At 40.0% G+C, this 18,518-nt stretch overlaps 1 long non-coding RNA gene across 1 annotated transcript; it reads right to left on the bottom strand.

Annotated features, from left to right (window-relative positions):
- Positions 1-2,020: 2,020 nt before the first annotated feature.
- LOC137470406 (uncharacterized) lies at positions 2,021-17,132 on the bottom strand. Its single transcript, XR_010997039.1, has 3 exons — positions 16,773-17,132; positions 9,357-9,469; positions 2,021-2,146 (listed from the first exon to the last, which is right to left on the bottom strand). It is a non-coding gene; the product is annotated as an uncharacterized lncRNA (long non-coding RNA).
- Between the last annotated feature and the right edge of the window lie 1,386 nt (positions 17,133-18,518).

Raw genomic sequence — 18,518 nt, forward strand, 5'->3', positions numbered from 1 at the left:
AGTTTTCTGATATGTTTTAATAACATTACAATTTTCATTCAGATTTCAAAACTTGGCATTATTCTAAGTGATATCCAGGAAATGTTCAGATTTTTTTTTTTTTTAATACTGTGTTTGCGCAATGCCACAACACTCAGAACTAAGCCTAGTTGGAAGAATTTGTTTCTGACAATAAATTTGGACCTGAATAATGTGCAATTCTTCAGTGAGTGTGCCCAACAGACTAACTTTCTTACATCTGGCATAAAAAAGATACAGACTGTTGGAGAACATCCTCCTTTCCCTCACCACTCTTGCTGCTGTGTACCAGGATTGTTGCTATTCAGTGAAAAAACTCAACATAGCAAACACATTATTTGTATGTACCACACCTGTTAACAGAATGCTAACTTTTGTTTAGAAACTTCTCCTGATTCTCAAATATAGATAAAGCAAGTTGTGTGTAAGATTTGTATAGAATACAGAATTTTTTGTAGTTAACTATGCATGTTCAGTGGAATAATATCTTCATATTTTTACTCAAAGATTAGACAAAATATAGCTATAAGCATTTTTATTTATAAATCACTGCCATGTGGGTCAAAAAACATGCAAATTCTCATACTGGTGTGTACATATAACAGTAGAGTTCAAAGTGGAATAATACTGCCATAATTAGTTTTAAAAAGGGGAATAGGTCATGCCAGAACAAGATTGAACAGTTTCTTTCATCCAATTCATTCCAGAGATTGCAAAGTGTGCTGTCAAAGAGCTTGGCCTTGATATAGCTGACCTCATTTTAGTTATTACAACTTGGCATTCATGGTCCTCTAAAGAAAGAATGCTAGAAATATGCTATTGGGAACTACCCTTGTAAATGAAAAGCATTCCAGGTCAATGGCCCTACAAGCAGTTTGACATAACCCTCCAGATGCTGAGCTCAGCCCATCCCACCACGTGCTCTGCCCACCTGCCAGGCAGCACAGTCTTTCTAAGAGCCACAGTCCTCACAGCCTCACAATAATAAAACACGTAATAAAGATGTTCTTGAGCCCTGAATTTAATAGGGCAAAAGTATTCATGGAGACTAACCATGCTGGTTACTGCATCATTCTCTTGCCCAGGCAGTGCAAGAAAGCAGGAGCTCCACAAAGAGCAGAGAAGAGAGAATAGAGGGAGTTATGAAGCAGGAGTGTTTGGAGAACAGTGAAACGACAGATGTAAAAGACAAATTCTGGTGACAAGGCCAAATTCTCTGTAAAAACATCCTAAACAATGACTTCTTTCTCACAGAAATTTTAGAGAATGTATTAAAAAATGAACTAATTAAAAAAAAAACACAAAACACCAAAACAAAACAAGAGGTGAACCAAAGTACTATATTCTTACAAACCCTTATATTATATTCTTATAAAACATTATATTCAGGATTCTTAGGTCACTTAGGATTTGGGGGCTTTACAGTGGACAGATGAAGGATGTTCAGTTATCACAACAGGGTGTGCACACACCCATAAGGAAGCGTGCTGTATCACAGTGTGAGCTTTGCTCCTAACAGAATTACATATGACAGGAACATGTAGACTGTGTTTTAAATTTAGTCTTTATCATAAACATGTTTAAGGATAAAGCTTACCTGTTGGTTCTTAATTGCTTTCCAAGTCCATAACTCCTGCCCCTTTACCTTCATTTTCACTGTGCTCACTTAAACTTGTCAGGTACTAACCACAGTGGGGTGGGAACTGTTAATCACTATTCAATTTATCAGCTTCCCTCTACATCTCTTAACTAATTGCCCACTATTTTACATTGGGTTCAGGTCCTCTCTTAAACTGGTTTGAGTTACAAACCCAGGTCAGACAAAGGGAGAGCTACAGGTAAAAGTGATCAGCTCCAGGACCTGGATCACCTGAGCACAAGTACCTTTGGAAGGACTCTTCATTGTATCAATACTAAAAACTGCTTTTAGCTATGGCAGCATTGGAGTAGACAGAACTTAAGACACCTCCCTCTGTAATTTTTCCAAAACAGCAAGTTCTGCTCAGAAAGGGAGCAGAACAGCAGAGCCTCCAGCTGCAGCCACAGCATCTTCCATCAAAAGGGGTGGAAAGAAAAGGATCATAAGGCAGGGCAGTCCATGCCCTCTTTTGCTCTGAAAATGCTGTTTCTGTAGTTGGTGAGGAAAAAAGAAAGGAGGGATGAGAATGTGTAAATCCAGAAATCAACAACTTCTTACATACAGAAAGGGGAAGAGAGTAAAAAAAACCCTCTATCTAATATATTATCTCATCATATATTATTCTCAAACACATCCAGCTCAGGTGTCAGATATAGTGCTGCTACAAAATAGTTTAATGGCTAGACTTGTATATCCTTCCTGTTTGAGTACCATTTTTTTCTGATCTACTTCTGCCACCCAGTGGCTATCTCATATGAAAACTCTCCTTTGTGTTTATTTCAAAAGATGTCCCAGGAAACAAGTCCTTCCTCTGTGTGATTATGAGCAGGTAGCAAATTCCAGGGTCTTAGTGGGCAGCAATACAGTGGAACATACATTTTCAGGGGCTTTGACGTGTCTTTTAATACCACAATAGTGTCTTTTCTCCCCACTCCAAACTTTGTTCTTTTTTCCTCAGTTTCACAGCTTTGAAGGAGATATAAGAAGACTCCTTTGGCATACAAGGTATTGTCAAATAAATCTAGCTCATCAGAAAACAGAGAAGACACTCCAGTAATCACTGCCTGAAAAAAGCCCTTAGGAAAACAAATGATTTTTTTTTTCTAACAGCAGCTCAAATATCATGAAGTAAGAACACCTAGAGCCACACACTGAAGTCAACAACAGACATAAAAACTGGGCCTAAGACAGCATTATCTATTATGTGCTTTATATAATTAACTGAAGAAAAGCTGTGGTATAATAAATACAATCAGTCATGAATGAGCCATTTCCTAATATTAGAAAATTTATTTTCCAACATGGAAAATATTCTTATGAAAAACATTTTTCATTAAGATCTATATCAAATTCATCTTCTATCTAAAAGGCTCATATAAATCAATAGAAAAGTCCTAGCTGTTAGGTTTTCTTCTACCACAAAAAAAACCTTAGATTTAAAAAGAGAAGGAATTACAAAATACTCTGAACAAAGCCAGGCTCTGAAATCATCAGCTCTGCAAATCTTTATTTGTGACTAGCCATAACAGCTGTGGTATGAACAATTTAGTGTTTACAGGACTAGGACTCAGAAGCAAGCTCACAAGCTCTCACAAAATCAAATATAACATTACACCAATAAAGGTCCTTCATGTTCCATGTCTGTGCTTCAGCTACATTTTTATTTGTGAAATGGGCCTATTTTTCTCTTCCAGTACACTTACCTAGTGCCCAGGATATACACGAATACCCCAGTGTACTGGATAAACCACCAGCAAGTTTCTGTAGAGGGGGCAGCTCCTGGCACATTACTTCCTCATGCTGTCTGCAGAAGCAGAAGTTTGCACCAAGAACATTCTTTCACACACTTATAATTGTAAGAATTTCTAGAAAAGGTAGTCCCTGTAACTAAGGAGCTTTAGAAACATTAGGAAAATAAAGTAGAAACAGCTCCTTCTAAAAATCTCACCAAAATGCTACCTAATTTCCCTGTAATTATCTGGTTAACAGTGTTTGGCTGTACTGCCTTCTTCTAGTATCCAGCTAAGGCTAAAATTATGTTTATAGTCATATCTTCAAATGTAGTTGTTTTAAAATATGGCTTTTACAAAAATAAGAAAAAATTTACAAGCAAATATCTGTGATCTTATCAGATTGGTTTAATTTCCTTGTAAGGCTAAATTCAGAGTCAGCAAGCCACAGAGCTTCCCTAGAAACATCCTTCTGTGTCTAACAACAGGGAAAGTTTTAGTCTCTCTATTTCTGTGATAGAAAAAAAAAAGAAGATAATTCAAAAACCATAAGTAACCAGAAATAAATTTCTGAAAGTCATCAGGAAAAGCTCATGGTCAGTAAGGTGTCATTCTACAGAAATCCTGCAGCACCAATTCAGTATTCACTCAGCAAGAAGAGAACTGTCTTTTGAGTCATTGGTATCACCACTTGCGCACCAAGCCTTTCCCTACCACAGGACTTTCAAATTTGTTTCTCTGTTTTGAAACCATAATTGGCAATGGTTGCAGTAGCAGGGAGACTCACAGCAAAAAAAATGAAAGTTGTTTCAGTATGTTTTGTCACCACTGATCCTTACACATCCCCATTATAGACTATTCTGCCCTTGTTTCCCTTCCATATCTTCTGTCAGCCTTTACACAGTTTGGCACAAGGGGAAATCTGGCACAAGCTGCAGCTAGTCCAGACCTCTGACAGGGCATGGATGGCATTTGCTGCCTGACCAGCCTCCGCTGCCAGGAAAAAGAGAGGCTGTGTTCTGTTTCTCTTGCTCAAACGAGAGTGCTAACCCCAGCCACTCCTGGTGTTTAGGTTTTCATGTTTTAAAGTTCATTATTTTGTATTTCCCAAAGCTTGTGGGACCTTGACTTCTTACTCTGAGATGACTCACATTTGGTTGAAATTAGACAATGGAACGTGGAAAGACAACAGTAACAGTAATACAAAACCTTCACGTAGGAGACAAGTCATAAAATCTTCTCTGCTTTTGCTTCGGGCTGTCCTCTGTTTCAAGTCCTTCAGATACTCCCCAAAGGGAAAAAAGTAATTTGTACTACCAGCTGCCTTCAGTAATAACAATTTTATTGCTCTGTTGAAGATAATGGCATGATGTTACATGTATTTCAACTTTAGACTCTAATAATACACTTAAACTGCAGGGGACACACATAGGTATCGAAGGGAAAATTTAAAACAGGCACAGTGCTGTCCCCCTTTGAAAGAGAAATGCATTCATAATACAGAAAATACTACAGCATTAAAAACCTGTCCACCAAAATAGCAATTTTATATTACTGATCACATCTAATTTTTCAAGCAATTATGTAACTTTAAGCAATTTCCGTATCTTCATACAGACCAAGTTTCTTAGTCTAAGGTTCTGTGGATGTAAAGGAGCTACACAAAGGAAGCATCTAATATAATTTGTAAAAGAAGGTAATTCTCCTCCCTCATGAAGGTAATTCATCCTCCCTATATTTACCATTTACAGATAAAAATTTCATATAAAAAGTCTGATGAAAAAGTTGCATAGCTCCTTGTCAAGGTACTAACTTTCTCCTTAAAATTTAATGTTAGCTTGCTTGGTAGCAACATATGTCAGACTTTTTAAAGCACAATAGAAGGCAAATTCTATTCTATCCACCTGTACGCTTTTCCAACCTTTCTCACCTTAAACTACTATTGCCTGAAGAAGAAAAGCGTTGTCTTCATTAAGGAAATAAAAAGAAAATTTAATCAGAGACCTATGAAAGTAGAAATCCACTAAAAATGTTCCATTGTGCCACAACTCTGACAATTCAATACTCTATTGGATCACCTAGAACTCTGCTAACAATAGATAAATTAATTTTGTCATCTCTAAGTGAATTTATTACTGTTGAATATTTTTAAATAACTATGTGAAGCACAGCACCTTCTGTTCATCTTCTAGTTACACCTTGAGGCAGAAGATATTGTACTTTTGCCCTGTAGCTCAGTACAGTCCTGCAGGTGCAAGGAGAAGATGCTGCCATTACTAACCCTAGGACTGATTCCCACAGCAGCCTATACTCTGAGTAACACTCACAGCTGAGAAACCAGCATTTCTAGTGCAGCCTACAGCATTTGGCAAATGTGACAGCTGAGCTTCAGAAACCTTCACATCACACACGTAGGACATGTAAGAGCACAGTGCAGATGAGATCAGGTACTAGAGCACAGCCTACCATGACAGTAGTGCTTAAAACCTCTCAGCTTCCTCCATGTACTTTTAGGTCTGGCTGTTAGGATGACAGCTTGCTCAGAGTGACACCAGAATGCTTGAGTCTGTGAATTTTTTTTTTTTCCCCCACAGAGAATAATAAGTGTATGTTACTTCTCAATGAGTGACTAAAAGCCCAAATCCCACAGCAGCCATCCTCAACACACTATGGCCCTTTCTTCTTCTCTGCTGAGAGGAGCCAAGCAAGTCTTACACAAGGCCAGATTTCTGGAGCCCAGGTGCTTTTCCACCACCAGAGGGGAGAGATGTAGGAAAACATTTGTAGATTTTTGTGCGATCACAGTGTGCAGGCAATCAAAAAATTGTGCTGACTACCTGCACCCTGATGCTGCCCTGCTTCTCACCCTATTTGATTCAGAGCTGGCTTGGTAGGAGAAGGGTGGTACCTTGTTTTGGTATCGAAACTGCAGCATGTGGCTGCTATATTTATAACTCTTTCAGACTGTCCTTTTTGTCCTTCATAGTTGTAGTAAAAGAAAAATGGGCCATGAAAGGAAATTAACAGCACTTCCATGTGGACATGGAGAGCTCCTCAGGGACAGCTGACTATGTTTAAAGGTTTTCTGGTGGCCTGGGGCTCCATGCCTTTGCTGAATGCTGCTGACGCACTGGCTTTGTGGGTTTCCAGCGACACCGAGTTCAGCACTGTCTCCATGGTGGCAATGAAGAGGCATTATTTATTTTCAAGTTCTGATTTCCATCCAAAGGCAAATTTGCTGGCAAATGAGTTTCAGTGACTCTGCAAGTTGGGGAGGAACAAGCACTGGAGAGCTGGCAGGCCTTTTCTTCCCCTGCATCTGGGAAGAAGATTCCAAAGACAAAGGCTGTGCAGACGTGGAGGAGGAGAGGAGGTGGAGAGGGACAGCCCGTCTGTGCCAAGTGCAGGCAACCAGCTGGGACTGCAGCAAGCAGCTCTTGGGAACAAAACTTGGTTCTGGCTTTGCTTTTATTTTTGCTGTGCAAGGAACCACAAAGCTGCTTCTTCTCAGAGTACATTAGAAAGGCTGTAAATTCTTGTAGCAGAGCTGTCCCTTGGCAGACACTGCAAGTGCAATCACATAAATGTTTTGGGGCTCCTGCAATTCCCACATCAAGCAGGGCACCCATCCACCCCTCAGGAGGTGACCTACACAGCAGCAGGCTCGCTCACAGGCACAGCAACTCTGATCCATTCCTAAACCCCAATCCCCCTTCTAAGTCCTCTCCACAGGCAGAACTCACTATGAGCATCAGTAGCTTCATTTTGACAAAAAAAAAAATCAGTTTCCAAATGTTCCTGCTTCATATACAGAGTGAGACTAAAACTTGCTATTTCTGTTTATAAATTCATTTCAGCTGTGCAGTCAATAAAAAAGCTGCATGTTCTCAGACAATCACAGAGAATTAGGGAGAACTGGCAAGCTCATATTAAATAATCACCAGGAAAAGCAATCATGAGAGGAAGCCTGCACTGCCGGGAAGAGAGCACAGCCTGGCTGTATCGGGAAGTTTCCAGCAGCCTTCCAAGCAGGCTTTATCTGCATTACAGAGAATTTCAAGTTTCTTTAAGAGTATCTCAGAGACACATAAAATAATTGTCTAACTACACACACCATGACACTAACTAGAAAACGAATACATTAATTAAACAAACCCACATACCAAAGCCTTGTTCTGCACCTGGACACAGCTTGTGACCACTCAAGCACTGCAGCCACCGTGTCCATCAGCCCAGTGAAGCCACTGCTTCCACACAGGCCCCAACACTGCTCTGCTGGTTAAACTCATCTCTACATGTATCCAGGAGGTTCCCCCCTTAAAGATTTCAGGTCCTGTGGAGAAACTGCAGAGTCTTCTAATTGAATACAGACTAGGAGGCAATTACATCTCTACTGATTTCAAAAATAAAATAATTTTATTTTCAAATTGAAAATTCTAGGTCAAATACTCACTGTCTGCAGCTTTATGAGGAACAACTTTTAATTCAAAGTATAGTACCTAATTTTACTCCAATTGCTGTCTTTCCCTCTTAATTTCTTCCATTCAGTATCCACAAAAAATGGTAAAATTAATACAGTAAACTCTTTCACGAATAGCAGACTTAGTTAGTAAACACAACACTAAATTTACAGAAAAAAAAAAAAGGTGCCACCAATACACAGGATTGTGAGACTTGTAGATATTAAGCACACAAGCATGAAAACTTTCTTCTGGTTTGAGCCCTATGGTCACCACTAGAGGGAGGAGCTGGATAAATAATACTTAATTCCATTTGCAAGAAAAACACTGACTAGTTGTAAAGAACTCCTAAGAGAGCTAACTCTGATATAAGAAAAAAGAAAAACAAGCTTTCCACAATTAAAAGCTTGATTATTCTAGTAAAAATCAAGAATCTTTTCCCCTATTTCTATAAGATCAATAAATGGATGATGGAGTTGGGGTGGGAATCTGCCTGAAGATTGTTAAAAATTCTCAGTAAAAGTGACTGCTTTTGGCAGACTTACAAAACAAAACAAACAAGCAAGCAAAAAAGTCCCACCAAAATAAAAATAAAAGGATACTGACTGTAATGAAAAGAAGACATTCCTTAAGAGATTACACAAGGGTGGAAAATGGTGCACTAGGGAAAAAAAACTGGTTAAACTCTCAGAAAAATAACTCACTTGTGAGTGCCATCAGGGAAGCAGTCAGCATCAGACACTGTCGGGTACCAGGAAGAAGAAAACGGTGACCCACCTGCCTGATCCACCAACCAAAAGAGGTGATGGCTTCATGGCAAAATATATTCCTATCTTCAAGTGTTGCTCTCCTTACTTTAAGGGATAGAATGGACCTTCTAACAATCAAGAAATAATTTTGCCTTATTTCCTTTCTTGCTCAATGCTATCTTTTGCCAAGGACCATTAAAATCTTTCCTAAGCATGAGTGTTTGATCTGGTGTGGTACAGAAGAGACACAAAGATTTCCCTTCTGTCAGTACATGAATGACAACATGGTCTTTGCTGCCAGAACTACTGACTTGCTGTAAATTCCACCTGAGCCGGTCACAAACTCAAAAGGCCGCAGTGATGGGCTACTCGGATGGGAAGCCTTTTGGGTAAGCCACACTGCAAGAAAAATACATGTAAGGACTGTTAGAATATGCCTGCTGACAAATAGAGAAAAGATCCATTCAATAAATCACACTTCCAAGGTTTCTCAAATGGCTATTTTCATCATCCTCTAATGCAGCAGAGATATCCACATCACATTTTAAGATGAGTAGTTAAAGGATTTGGCAGCACAACATTTCCTGAGACTAATTACCCATATGTCTGGTAAGTTCAAGGAACAAAAGGTCACTATTTTGATTTTTATTCTTCAACAAACCTCTGCTGAAGACACCAGGGCCACTCTCCCTACAACACTCAGCACTGCTCTGACAGCTGCACAGCAGGTGAGACTACCAAGAACAGGTTGCGCACTTACCTGATCCTTTGAGGTTGTCTTCCAGCACAACCAAAGTGAGTGATCTCAAGGTGCTTTTATGTGTATTGATTGCATTAACACAATGATCTCTTTGTTTAGTAGTGTCTTGTCTCCTAAAAAAAAAAATCACAGAGAGCTTGATTTATAACTTACATAGAGCTTTTCCTGTGATTCATGGCAGGATTTCTGTAGTGGGCTACATTTTGTGAGCTGATTTTTTCAACTGCAGCTATCTCATTTGCCCCAGACAATCTGAATCCCTGAAGAAGTTTGAATATTGCAGTCTGGAATTTTTTTTTTTTTTCATTTATTTGGGGTGGATCTTCACAAATTTGTCCATGGTAGAGTTTTCTGCCCATCTGTTTGACTTTAGGAGTGGAATTGTTATTTAGAGGCAGATAATTATGAAGAAGCACCTTGTGATTGCTGCCAGTAGAAAATGTATCTGGTTTGGTTATTTCCTGGACTATATTTTAAAACTGTCAGGTTTTGCAATTCAAAGGAACGAAGACACTCCTCTTCTTTCCAATAAAGTCTGAAGGCCAAGGGGATGCACAGCTCTGGCACTCGTGATTCCCAAGGGGTTGTTGGCTGCCTCAGAGGAAGTCAGACAAAGACAAAGTTATGGACTTGCTTCCTCATTGCCTATTAAAACCAGAAGTTTAAGATGGTTTGGACTGAAGAACACACAGTCCCAGCTCCCCACATGTGAATCTGCACCTAAATTGATTACTTGGTATCTCCCTTAAGAAAGCTCAATGTAGTTTTTATGAATTTCCTTCTTTTGGCTACCTGGTGCATTCTACAGTAAATGCACTTTCAAACCAACAGGCTAGTCGGAAGGTATGAGACATTTCCTTCCCCAGCTCTAACAATGACTGCTTGCCCTGGGAAAAAAAATATCTGCTGTTCAGAGTTGCTTATTCCATACACATTCCATTAGACACAAAAAGGCAGCGTTTTGTCAGGAAATGCATTTCTTATCCAGCTGCATGAAAGCCAGTTGCATCTACTTAATTTATACGTGGGCTTCAGTTGTGTAATTGTAGCTGCAGTGTCTCTCTGCAGACCATGGACTGTGGCAGCACTGGATTGTCTGTGGAAATCTTGAAGCCATACACAGAGCTCAGCACCAGTGTTTCTGTACTGATACATGGCATGTTACACCAATAAAGAACATTTATGATTTCAGAATACACTGAAAACCCACTCATAGATTTAGAAACAAATTTGGTGGGTTACTTTATAAAATAGCATAATCTTTGGATGTTTTCTATTCATTTTCATGAGAAAGTAAACCATTTTAAGCTTAATGTTAAATTGTATCCTAAATGAAGGTACAGTTCAGGATGTCTCTTAATTCTTCTATAGACAAAGGAAATAAACACATATAAATAGATAATAACATATATACATTTATATATTAAAAAAGGAAGGTTATGTTATAATAAAAGAGGTCATTTTTAATTCCATGAGACTTAAGTCCATTTCTCTCAGGAAAAGAAAAAAATAAAACAAACCCACAAAACATGTTTTATTTTAGTATTTGTTGGGCTATTTCAATTTTAAAATATCATGGGTAATCTATGAAGAAAAAGAATGGTTACTTTTCCATTTCTCTTTATCAAAGCATGCTTATTGTAACAAAAATAGTATTTTCGACTAATTCTAAATGAGAAATTTCAGATATAAGGAAAAAGGAATGAGAGACCATTTTTATGTTTGCACACCTGCAGCATTGATTAAATACAGGCATAATGAAGTACTGCAGAGTATCACCAGTAGAACCAAAACAACCTGAAATTGCACTGTATGAGTGGTATGATACATTATACATATATATATATATATATATCTGTCATTCAGACATTTACTGGTGATTCTGATCACCGTTAGTGATAGTGTGGTACAAACAACCTATTAAGCATTAGTCTTGAAGTTATTTTTATACAAAAAAAAGTCTGAACATTAAAAAAAATGTTGATGACCTTGTAAGTGTTCTTTTTTTAATGTGCTCTGAATCTCTGTCTAAACATACTCTACCCCTACAGAGAACAAAATATTTATAAGTGCTACACATGTAAATCTATAAAATCAGGATCTAGAAATGTACACAATAATTCTTTTGAAATTTAGTTTGAAGAATCCTCTGCAACAACAAAGCAGCAGATAGCATCTTCCATGGGTAGAACATTAACATAGCACCTCCTCACCTTTGGCAGAAAAATAATAGAATTTCAACCAACATGTGTTAAAACCTTTGAGAAGTGGGATAATTTAACCCTGTTTTGCTGAGAAGTGAATTTAGGTGTTGAATGTAACACTTACAGTTTACTGTGAAAGTTTGCTCTAAAAAGTCAGCTTTCTTCTACTGACTTTCACTAGATCATTATTGTAGCTGCCTTTTTTTTTTCACATGGTTTTGATGATTTTCTCTTTCCTGTTTCCTGAATTTAATTATCCAGACATGAATAACATTTTTCTGCATAGGAAGGTAAGATATTAAACAGATTTATTTCTTATCATTATCACCATAACATCCAGCCAAGAGGACTTTTCCTCTTTATTTATAGAAGGTAAAGATCAAAATTACTCATGTCAAAACAAATCTTGTAATTATTAAAAAGCCATTTTTGCTAAAGTATGTGTATATTTACCTTAAAGACAGCTTGAACATTTTGTACTTGATACCTTGGGGAAAAAAAATTGCTTTTAATAGTCCTATAATACAACATTAAAAACTTCTCGTATGAACTGGAGATTAAATAGTTGTTCTTTTTTTTAATAAAATTCCTCATGCTGAATAAAATCACATGTTCTTATGAAGAAAAGAGAGAGAAATCAAATGCAAGAATTCCTCTAACACAGTTAACCAAATGCTGTGTGTTAGTGGCAGTCACAAAGAACAGCCATCTGGTATGGATACACTGTGGTGGATAGAACTTCTGCAATACAGAAAAGCAACATTACAAATACAACAACAACAACAAAACAGATTGTTGACATTTGGAGGAATAGTAAGGTAAAACTTGAACCAGGAGAGTAGCAGCATGATTATCAACTAGGATAAATTAAATCTAGTATAGTAGCTATTAAGTAGCTTTGAAACAAAGACTGGAGCTAAAATCTGTTCTGTCATAATCCTTTCAATTATAATACTGAGACAGCAACTGCAAATTATATGAACATTATAAAAAAAAACAAACATGGCCATCCTCATACAAGCAGCTACCACCACATTTCAGGCTCTTCAGAGTTTGGTTATCGAGTGGTTCATTTTTATTGTCTGATATGAATCATGCCTAGTTTCTTGGACCGAAAACAAACAGACTAATGTTTCTTGTTCTTGTTTCCACTTCCTCTGTTTCATACGAAAATGTCAGAACAAAATAAGTGGTAAAAATATTCATAGCCAAACTCAACAACTGTCCCTTGCCACAGTGGGCCAGCTCGATATATGGTCTGCAATATACAAATAGAAACCTAATGAATTCCAAAGGAAGTGTTCTGCCACATCATGTGTCAAGCCTATGGTCATCAAAAATGTCCCTTACACAGGAAATTTCCCAACTGTACACAGTGGTACACAGTGAATATTTCTTCCAGTCTTCTCAGCAACCAATTCTGAGCCCTGTCCATGCAGATGTGCTACTTCTTTGGTGTTTTTGCAAATCCCCTTCCCTTCTAAGCTGTCATTTCTCTACTTTCACAAGAATGTTTTGCCCTTCAGTCCCAGTGACTGCCTCAGTGTCCTGGTTTGATAAAGCAATTCCTTCAGGCTATCGTCTCAAGCATTATTCAAACTAGAAAATATTTTAATAATAAATATTTCTAGATACAATAGTGATGTTAGTCCTCTGCCAAGGACTATAGCAGGTACAAAGTTTCTAATGAATTAATGGCAAGGTCAACATGACATCATTGCTATAAACCACAGAAGTTATGTACAATGACTAAGCACAAAATCTATCTACAGGCACAGATGCCTGCAGATATCTCATATTCATAGATCAAAATATTACAGGAGTAGAGAAAGGAGTAATTTTTTCCTATTTCCAGGTACCTATGCACAAACCCCCACTTCTGTATTGCTCTTCTGATTAGGGTAGAAAGAGTAAATCCCTCTGGACTCTGAATGTGTAACAATTTCTGGTCCACACCTTCACAGGAACCTGATGGGTCACTCTGCTCTACCAGGCAGATCTTTAATATTTTTCAGTTTGAAATCACAACCATCCAGTTTTAGCTTCAAAACCCCCTGTAATGCTCAGTTGAGGTAGAACACACATCTTCAATTGCCTCTGAAGTAAAACGGTCCCATGGTACCGTGCTTGCTGGGCTATACTGTTGCTAGTCCAGTGGAGGGCAGCAAAATATTTATTAAATATTCCTCCTTTAATGTCCTCATCGCTGAGTTGTGTCAACAAATGACTTCATAAAAACATTGGAAGGGTTCCGTACTTCTTCGTTTGGTTTACAAGACCTTACTTATTTGCTTATTTTAGTCAGAAATAAGTTTTTAGAATCTCTGAGACTATTTTCACTTCAGAGATCATGCCTTAAAGCAAATAGTGCTGGCTGTATAAATAATTCTGCGGTACTCCCGTTCTTCCCAGAACTAATGACATCTGTATCAAGAGGAGGAAGGTACTGTGCTCTGCCTTGAAGCCAGTTAGTCTGATCTCTGAAATGCTTGTGTAAATTTACCAATGGTTTAAATGCAACTGCAAATCTCCAGCACAGCTGTACTGGCATACTGATCATCTTGCATCATTCACTTGCTCTGAGCACACGTTATCTCAGCTTTTAGCCTAACAGAAAGGGGAGTCAGCAGCACTAATGGAATAGTTTGAAGGCTGTTCTAAGCTGGAAGCCAAATTTAAAAAAGGAAAATATTTTATTGAATCTGGTAATGGAGTTTGTGCAGTTCTCATTAGTATAATCCGACTCGCAGATACATCTAGTTTACATTGATTTTTCATGGAAAGCTACTGATAATAATCTCTCTTGTAAGGACAGACTGACTGCAGAAAGACTGCTGAGAATAAAATACATCCTGCCTAAAATCTTTAGTCTTAATCACAAGAGCTGTAAAAGATTTTTAAATAAAGAATGGACATGTGCTTTACAGCTTGCAAAAAACTCACTCTCCTCATTATATGGTTGGGGTATCCTTCTGGAAATGAGCTCTCCTACTGATTTTCATAAGGACAACAAGGAAGAAGGTAGAACAAAGAGTCACCACAAAATGGTTTGGAGTCGGCTAGGGTACAGAGGCAGATATATTTGCCTCCAGCATCTGCTCAGGCTTTACACTGAGCTGGCAATACCTGTGCCACAGAGCAGCTCCAGCAGTGGAGTTTGCCCTGGCAGGAGAGCAGAACAAATGCCCATGTCCCAAGGGTCACAACTGTTGTGCATCTGGCGCTGGTTTTAAGCAGTCAGTTCATGAGCTTGGGCTGAAATATTGAGGAGCATATGCTGGGTAAAATGCACACATTATGGACAGAAATTTGAACCATGCAGGGGAGTTTTCCTGGCAAATACTGGCAAAATTCAGTGGCTTAAATAGTAAACTAAGCAAAGAGCTATCAGCTGGATGAAGGTATATATCAGTAAGCACCGAGATAACATAGTGAATGCACTGGAGAGCTCCCCTGACACCATAAAACAGGCTGTAAGGAAAACACAATTAAATTATTCCTGATTATATCCCTAGGAATTCAGGACAGAGTAGCCTGAGCAAAAGCAGAAATTTTCAGAAACAGAAAAGATTTTGCTGTGTTTCTCACTAAGATATTGGCAGCTGATTGTACTGTAAATATTCAGCTGCAGACAGTGAAAGTGAAGAAAATGACCATGCAACAGAACTGCTGAAGAGCAAAGAGCCAGGACTGCGGTTGGGGGATGGAAGAGAGCAGGGCTCTTCTGCAGGACTGTCCTACAACCAGCAGCACTGCATTTGCAGCTGATGCTTTAGATAAGGTAAATTTCTTGGTAGCTGAGTGAAAATGCAAAAGAGACGGGAGATCTCTTAGTAAGAGCTGCAGTTTCAATCCGGGAAGGGGAATTTACTGACAGGACACACATACAGAACTTTATGGAACATTATTCCTAAATTTAAAAACTCCTAAAGTAGAATGAAGATCCTACTTCCTCTGGGAGCTGAATGAACTAACCATAAGAAATACTTACCCACATAGGACATCAGTGTATATAGAATACATCTTGAGTACTTACAAGGCACAAAGTACCTGTACACACACCTAAATTATACTTTATGCTCACACCTGACTGGCAAATTATTTTTACTGGCACATGCTGTAGTAAATGTAATTATAGGTAACACAAGGCCCACAGAGCCAGTGCTGGCAGAGTGGAAATCCTGCAAAAGAGAAGTGCTCTACTCTACAGAATGCAGGGGTTGACAATAACTGTCCCAAGGCTGTGTTTGTAAGGTCACCAGGGCCTGCTGAATAGCCTGGGCAGGTTTAATTCAATGCAGTTGTTTCTCAATTGGAAAACATGAATATTATTTCTAAAGCATATGGAGCTGTCTTAAGTGGTTGTTTACAGTAGTATTAATTGCTATGGGGCCTGATCAGATGGAAAAGTTAAAAGGAACAAAGCCGGAAAAGTGAAACAATAGCAGAGAGAAGGAGTGGCCCAGTGCACACAATAACCAGGTTCACAGCTGCTAAAAAACATCTCACCCACCCGGCTCTCTGGGACTGAACTGTCCTGCCAAGGTTGTCAGAGAGACACCCATGCAAACACTGAAGCTAGAGTCTTTCCAGATTTTGCTGGCTTCCTGTCGGGCCTGGGGGTGTCACCCTGTCCTGCTCACAGTGTATTCCCTACTGCTTTTGCTGTGAGGTTCTACTTAGCTTCCACCGATCTCTGCCTGCTTAACTCTGATGCTTTTATAGCGCTAAGTGCCAGCAAAGGATCAGGAGCTTCCTTTCAGCCTTGACAAAACATACATTTATACCACTGGGGTGAGAATCAGCACAGTTTCTTCACAGCTGAAGTCTGGCACTGCATCCTGAGGTGTCACTTGTTTTGGCTATGCCTGGCCTGATTCACCCAGTATCTTCCCTGCCTTAAACTGCTAGATTACCTCCACCTCATGCAAAAATACAAGCAAGAGATGATGCCTTTTAGTCTTCTATGAGGTCCTTCCCCCCACATCTACAACTGGCTCATTGCTGTCCTTCTTTGTCTCTCCTTTTTAGTTCAGTATTTTTGCCAGGATAGCAGGCAGCTCACCTGCAGCAACAGCTCAGAACTGGAATACAGCAAACCGACTGTGATTTAAAGTTCACCTGGGAGCACTTCTGATCAGCCCAAAACGCATGAAGCAAAGTCGAAATACATTAATTTGGATATATGACAGCCCTGACACCACAGACTTACCTATATTTCTACCCAGATTTTCCAGGCACAAACACAGAGTATCTGCTAAGAGTCTCTCAGTTACAACTACCCCTCTAACTGGGGTTGTAGAAAACAAAACAAGAATTATTTTCAAACCTAGAAGGACAGTGGTTTGTTCTCTTTTCCTGCAGTGAGAAATTTAACCCACTGGAAAAAAAAATATACTAGGTACAAGTATATTTCAATAAACAGCTCATGGAGAGCCCAGAAACAAGCAGTAAATAGGCAGAAGTAAGACGCTTCTTGCATTTGATGGATGCTTAGGCAATGCAGCATGGTTCTGCTCAGGACAATAGTTTTCCTGTCTGGCAGCCGGGGTCCAGCAGGGCCAAGGACAGCGAGGGGGCAGCCAGGGCTCCTGCCCTGGTTCAGCAGCACCTTTCTGCCCGGGGCTCCGTTTCCTGAGCTACACGCAGCGGTGGCAAAGCTGCAGCTGGGAACACAAAAGCATCTTGCCAAGCAAGGGAGCGAACTCCGCCTGCGAGGAGACACCTCGCAGCTGCGACCAACAACCTGGGCATGCCCAGAAAGCTAAGAAGCCGGAGGTGCCGAGGAATGGCAGCAGCGGAGCAGCAGGACACAATGCCAGCTCCGCAGGGGCTCCTGCGCCAAACGAGGGCCCGGGTCTCCAGGAGGAAGAGAGGGAGATGCCTATCTCACAGCTTTTCTAGCGGCTCGGAGCCTGAGCTGAAGAATGGCTCCTTTGTCTCGGCCCCTCATTGGGTCTAAAAGCCGTGAGTCATGCGGCCAGATGGCCGGGGCAGCCTCCAGGAACGCGGGGGGGAGGAAAAGAAGGAAAGCTTCATTCCTGAAGTTTGCGCTGATCCCTCAGGCTTAGACAACAAAACTGCGGGGAGCGCGCAGCGCCTGAGGGGTGACTGAGGGTCCCAGGCACTCCCAGGGAAGGAGGAGAGCTGGGGATGCACCTTCAGACAAATGGATTTATGTGCTTAGAGCTGCGTGGGAGGTGTGTGTGAGTTCAAAGCGCAGCTGGTGAGCGGGGTCTCCATTCCCTCGCCATGCCAGGAAAAACCCCGCTTTGGGAAGAAAGCCCCGCGGTCCCCGAGAGCCATCACTCGGGGGGCTGCCCAAAATAGAAACTCCATAGTGGGTGCCAGACGCAGCGAGACTGTGTAACTAAGAAAATGGATGTACTGAGCAAGAGAGGTGTTTTTGTATTAACCCTGCCAAATGGATTATTTATACCCTAATCTTCTGCTGTTGGTATGGCTGAGCTTTTTAAAGGAAAGTTGCAGCCAGCTTCTTCTGGTTATTTAATGAGGCAGATAAGCTCACGTCTTAAATCAGTTCCACCAACCTCTGGCTGCCATCCCATACACACGGATTTCAGGATAATTCTTAAGGAAGGCAGAAAGGGACAGTTTACAAAGAGCGATTCTGGGAACAACGGGGCATAAGGACTGTCCAGACTGTAAACAGACCTTCAGCAGCAAAACTACATCAAGTGCTCAAAGTGTCTTGCTTCAAGAGAAACATCCATGGCATGGTATGCTGGTTAGGGGAACTGCATCCTGGAAAGGAGTGAACTCGGCCCAAGCAGTCTTTGTTGCCCAGGGAGTGTCAGTGAAAGCTGAAAGGCAAGGAGGCAAATAGGAATAAACAGAACAGGGTTCTCCAGTTCATGGGAGCAGGGTGCCCTGGCATTAACACACAGAGCACTTGAAAAACAGAAAAAAAAGACAAAAGCTGAGACTGCAGAAATCA

This window comes from Anomalospiza imberbis, chromosome 3, assembly GCF_031753505.1.
Source record: "Anomalospiza imberbis isolate Cuckoo-Finch-1a 21T00152 chromosome 3, ASM3175350v1, whole genome shotgun sequence".
Taxonomy (NCBI): domain Eukaryota; kingdom Metazoa; phylum Chordata; class Aves; order Passeriformes; family Viduidae; genus Anomalospiza; species Anomalospiza imberbis.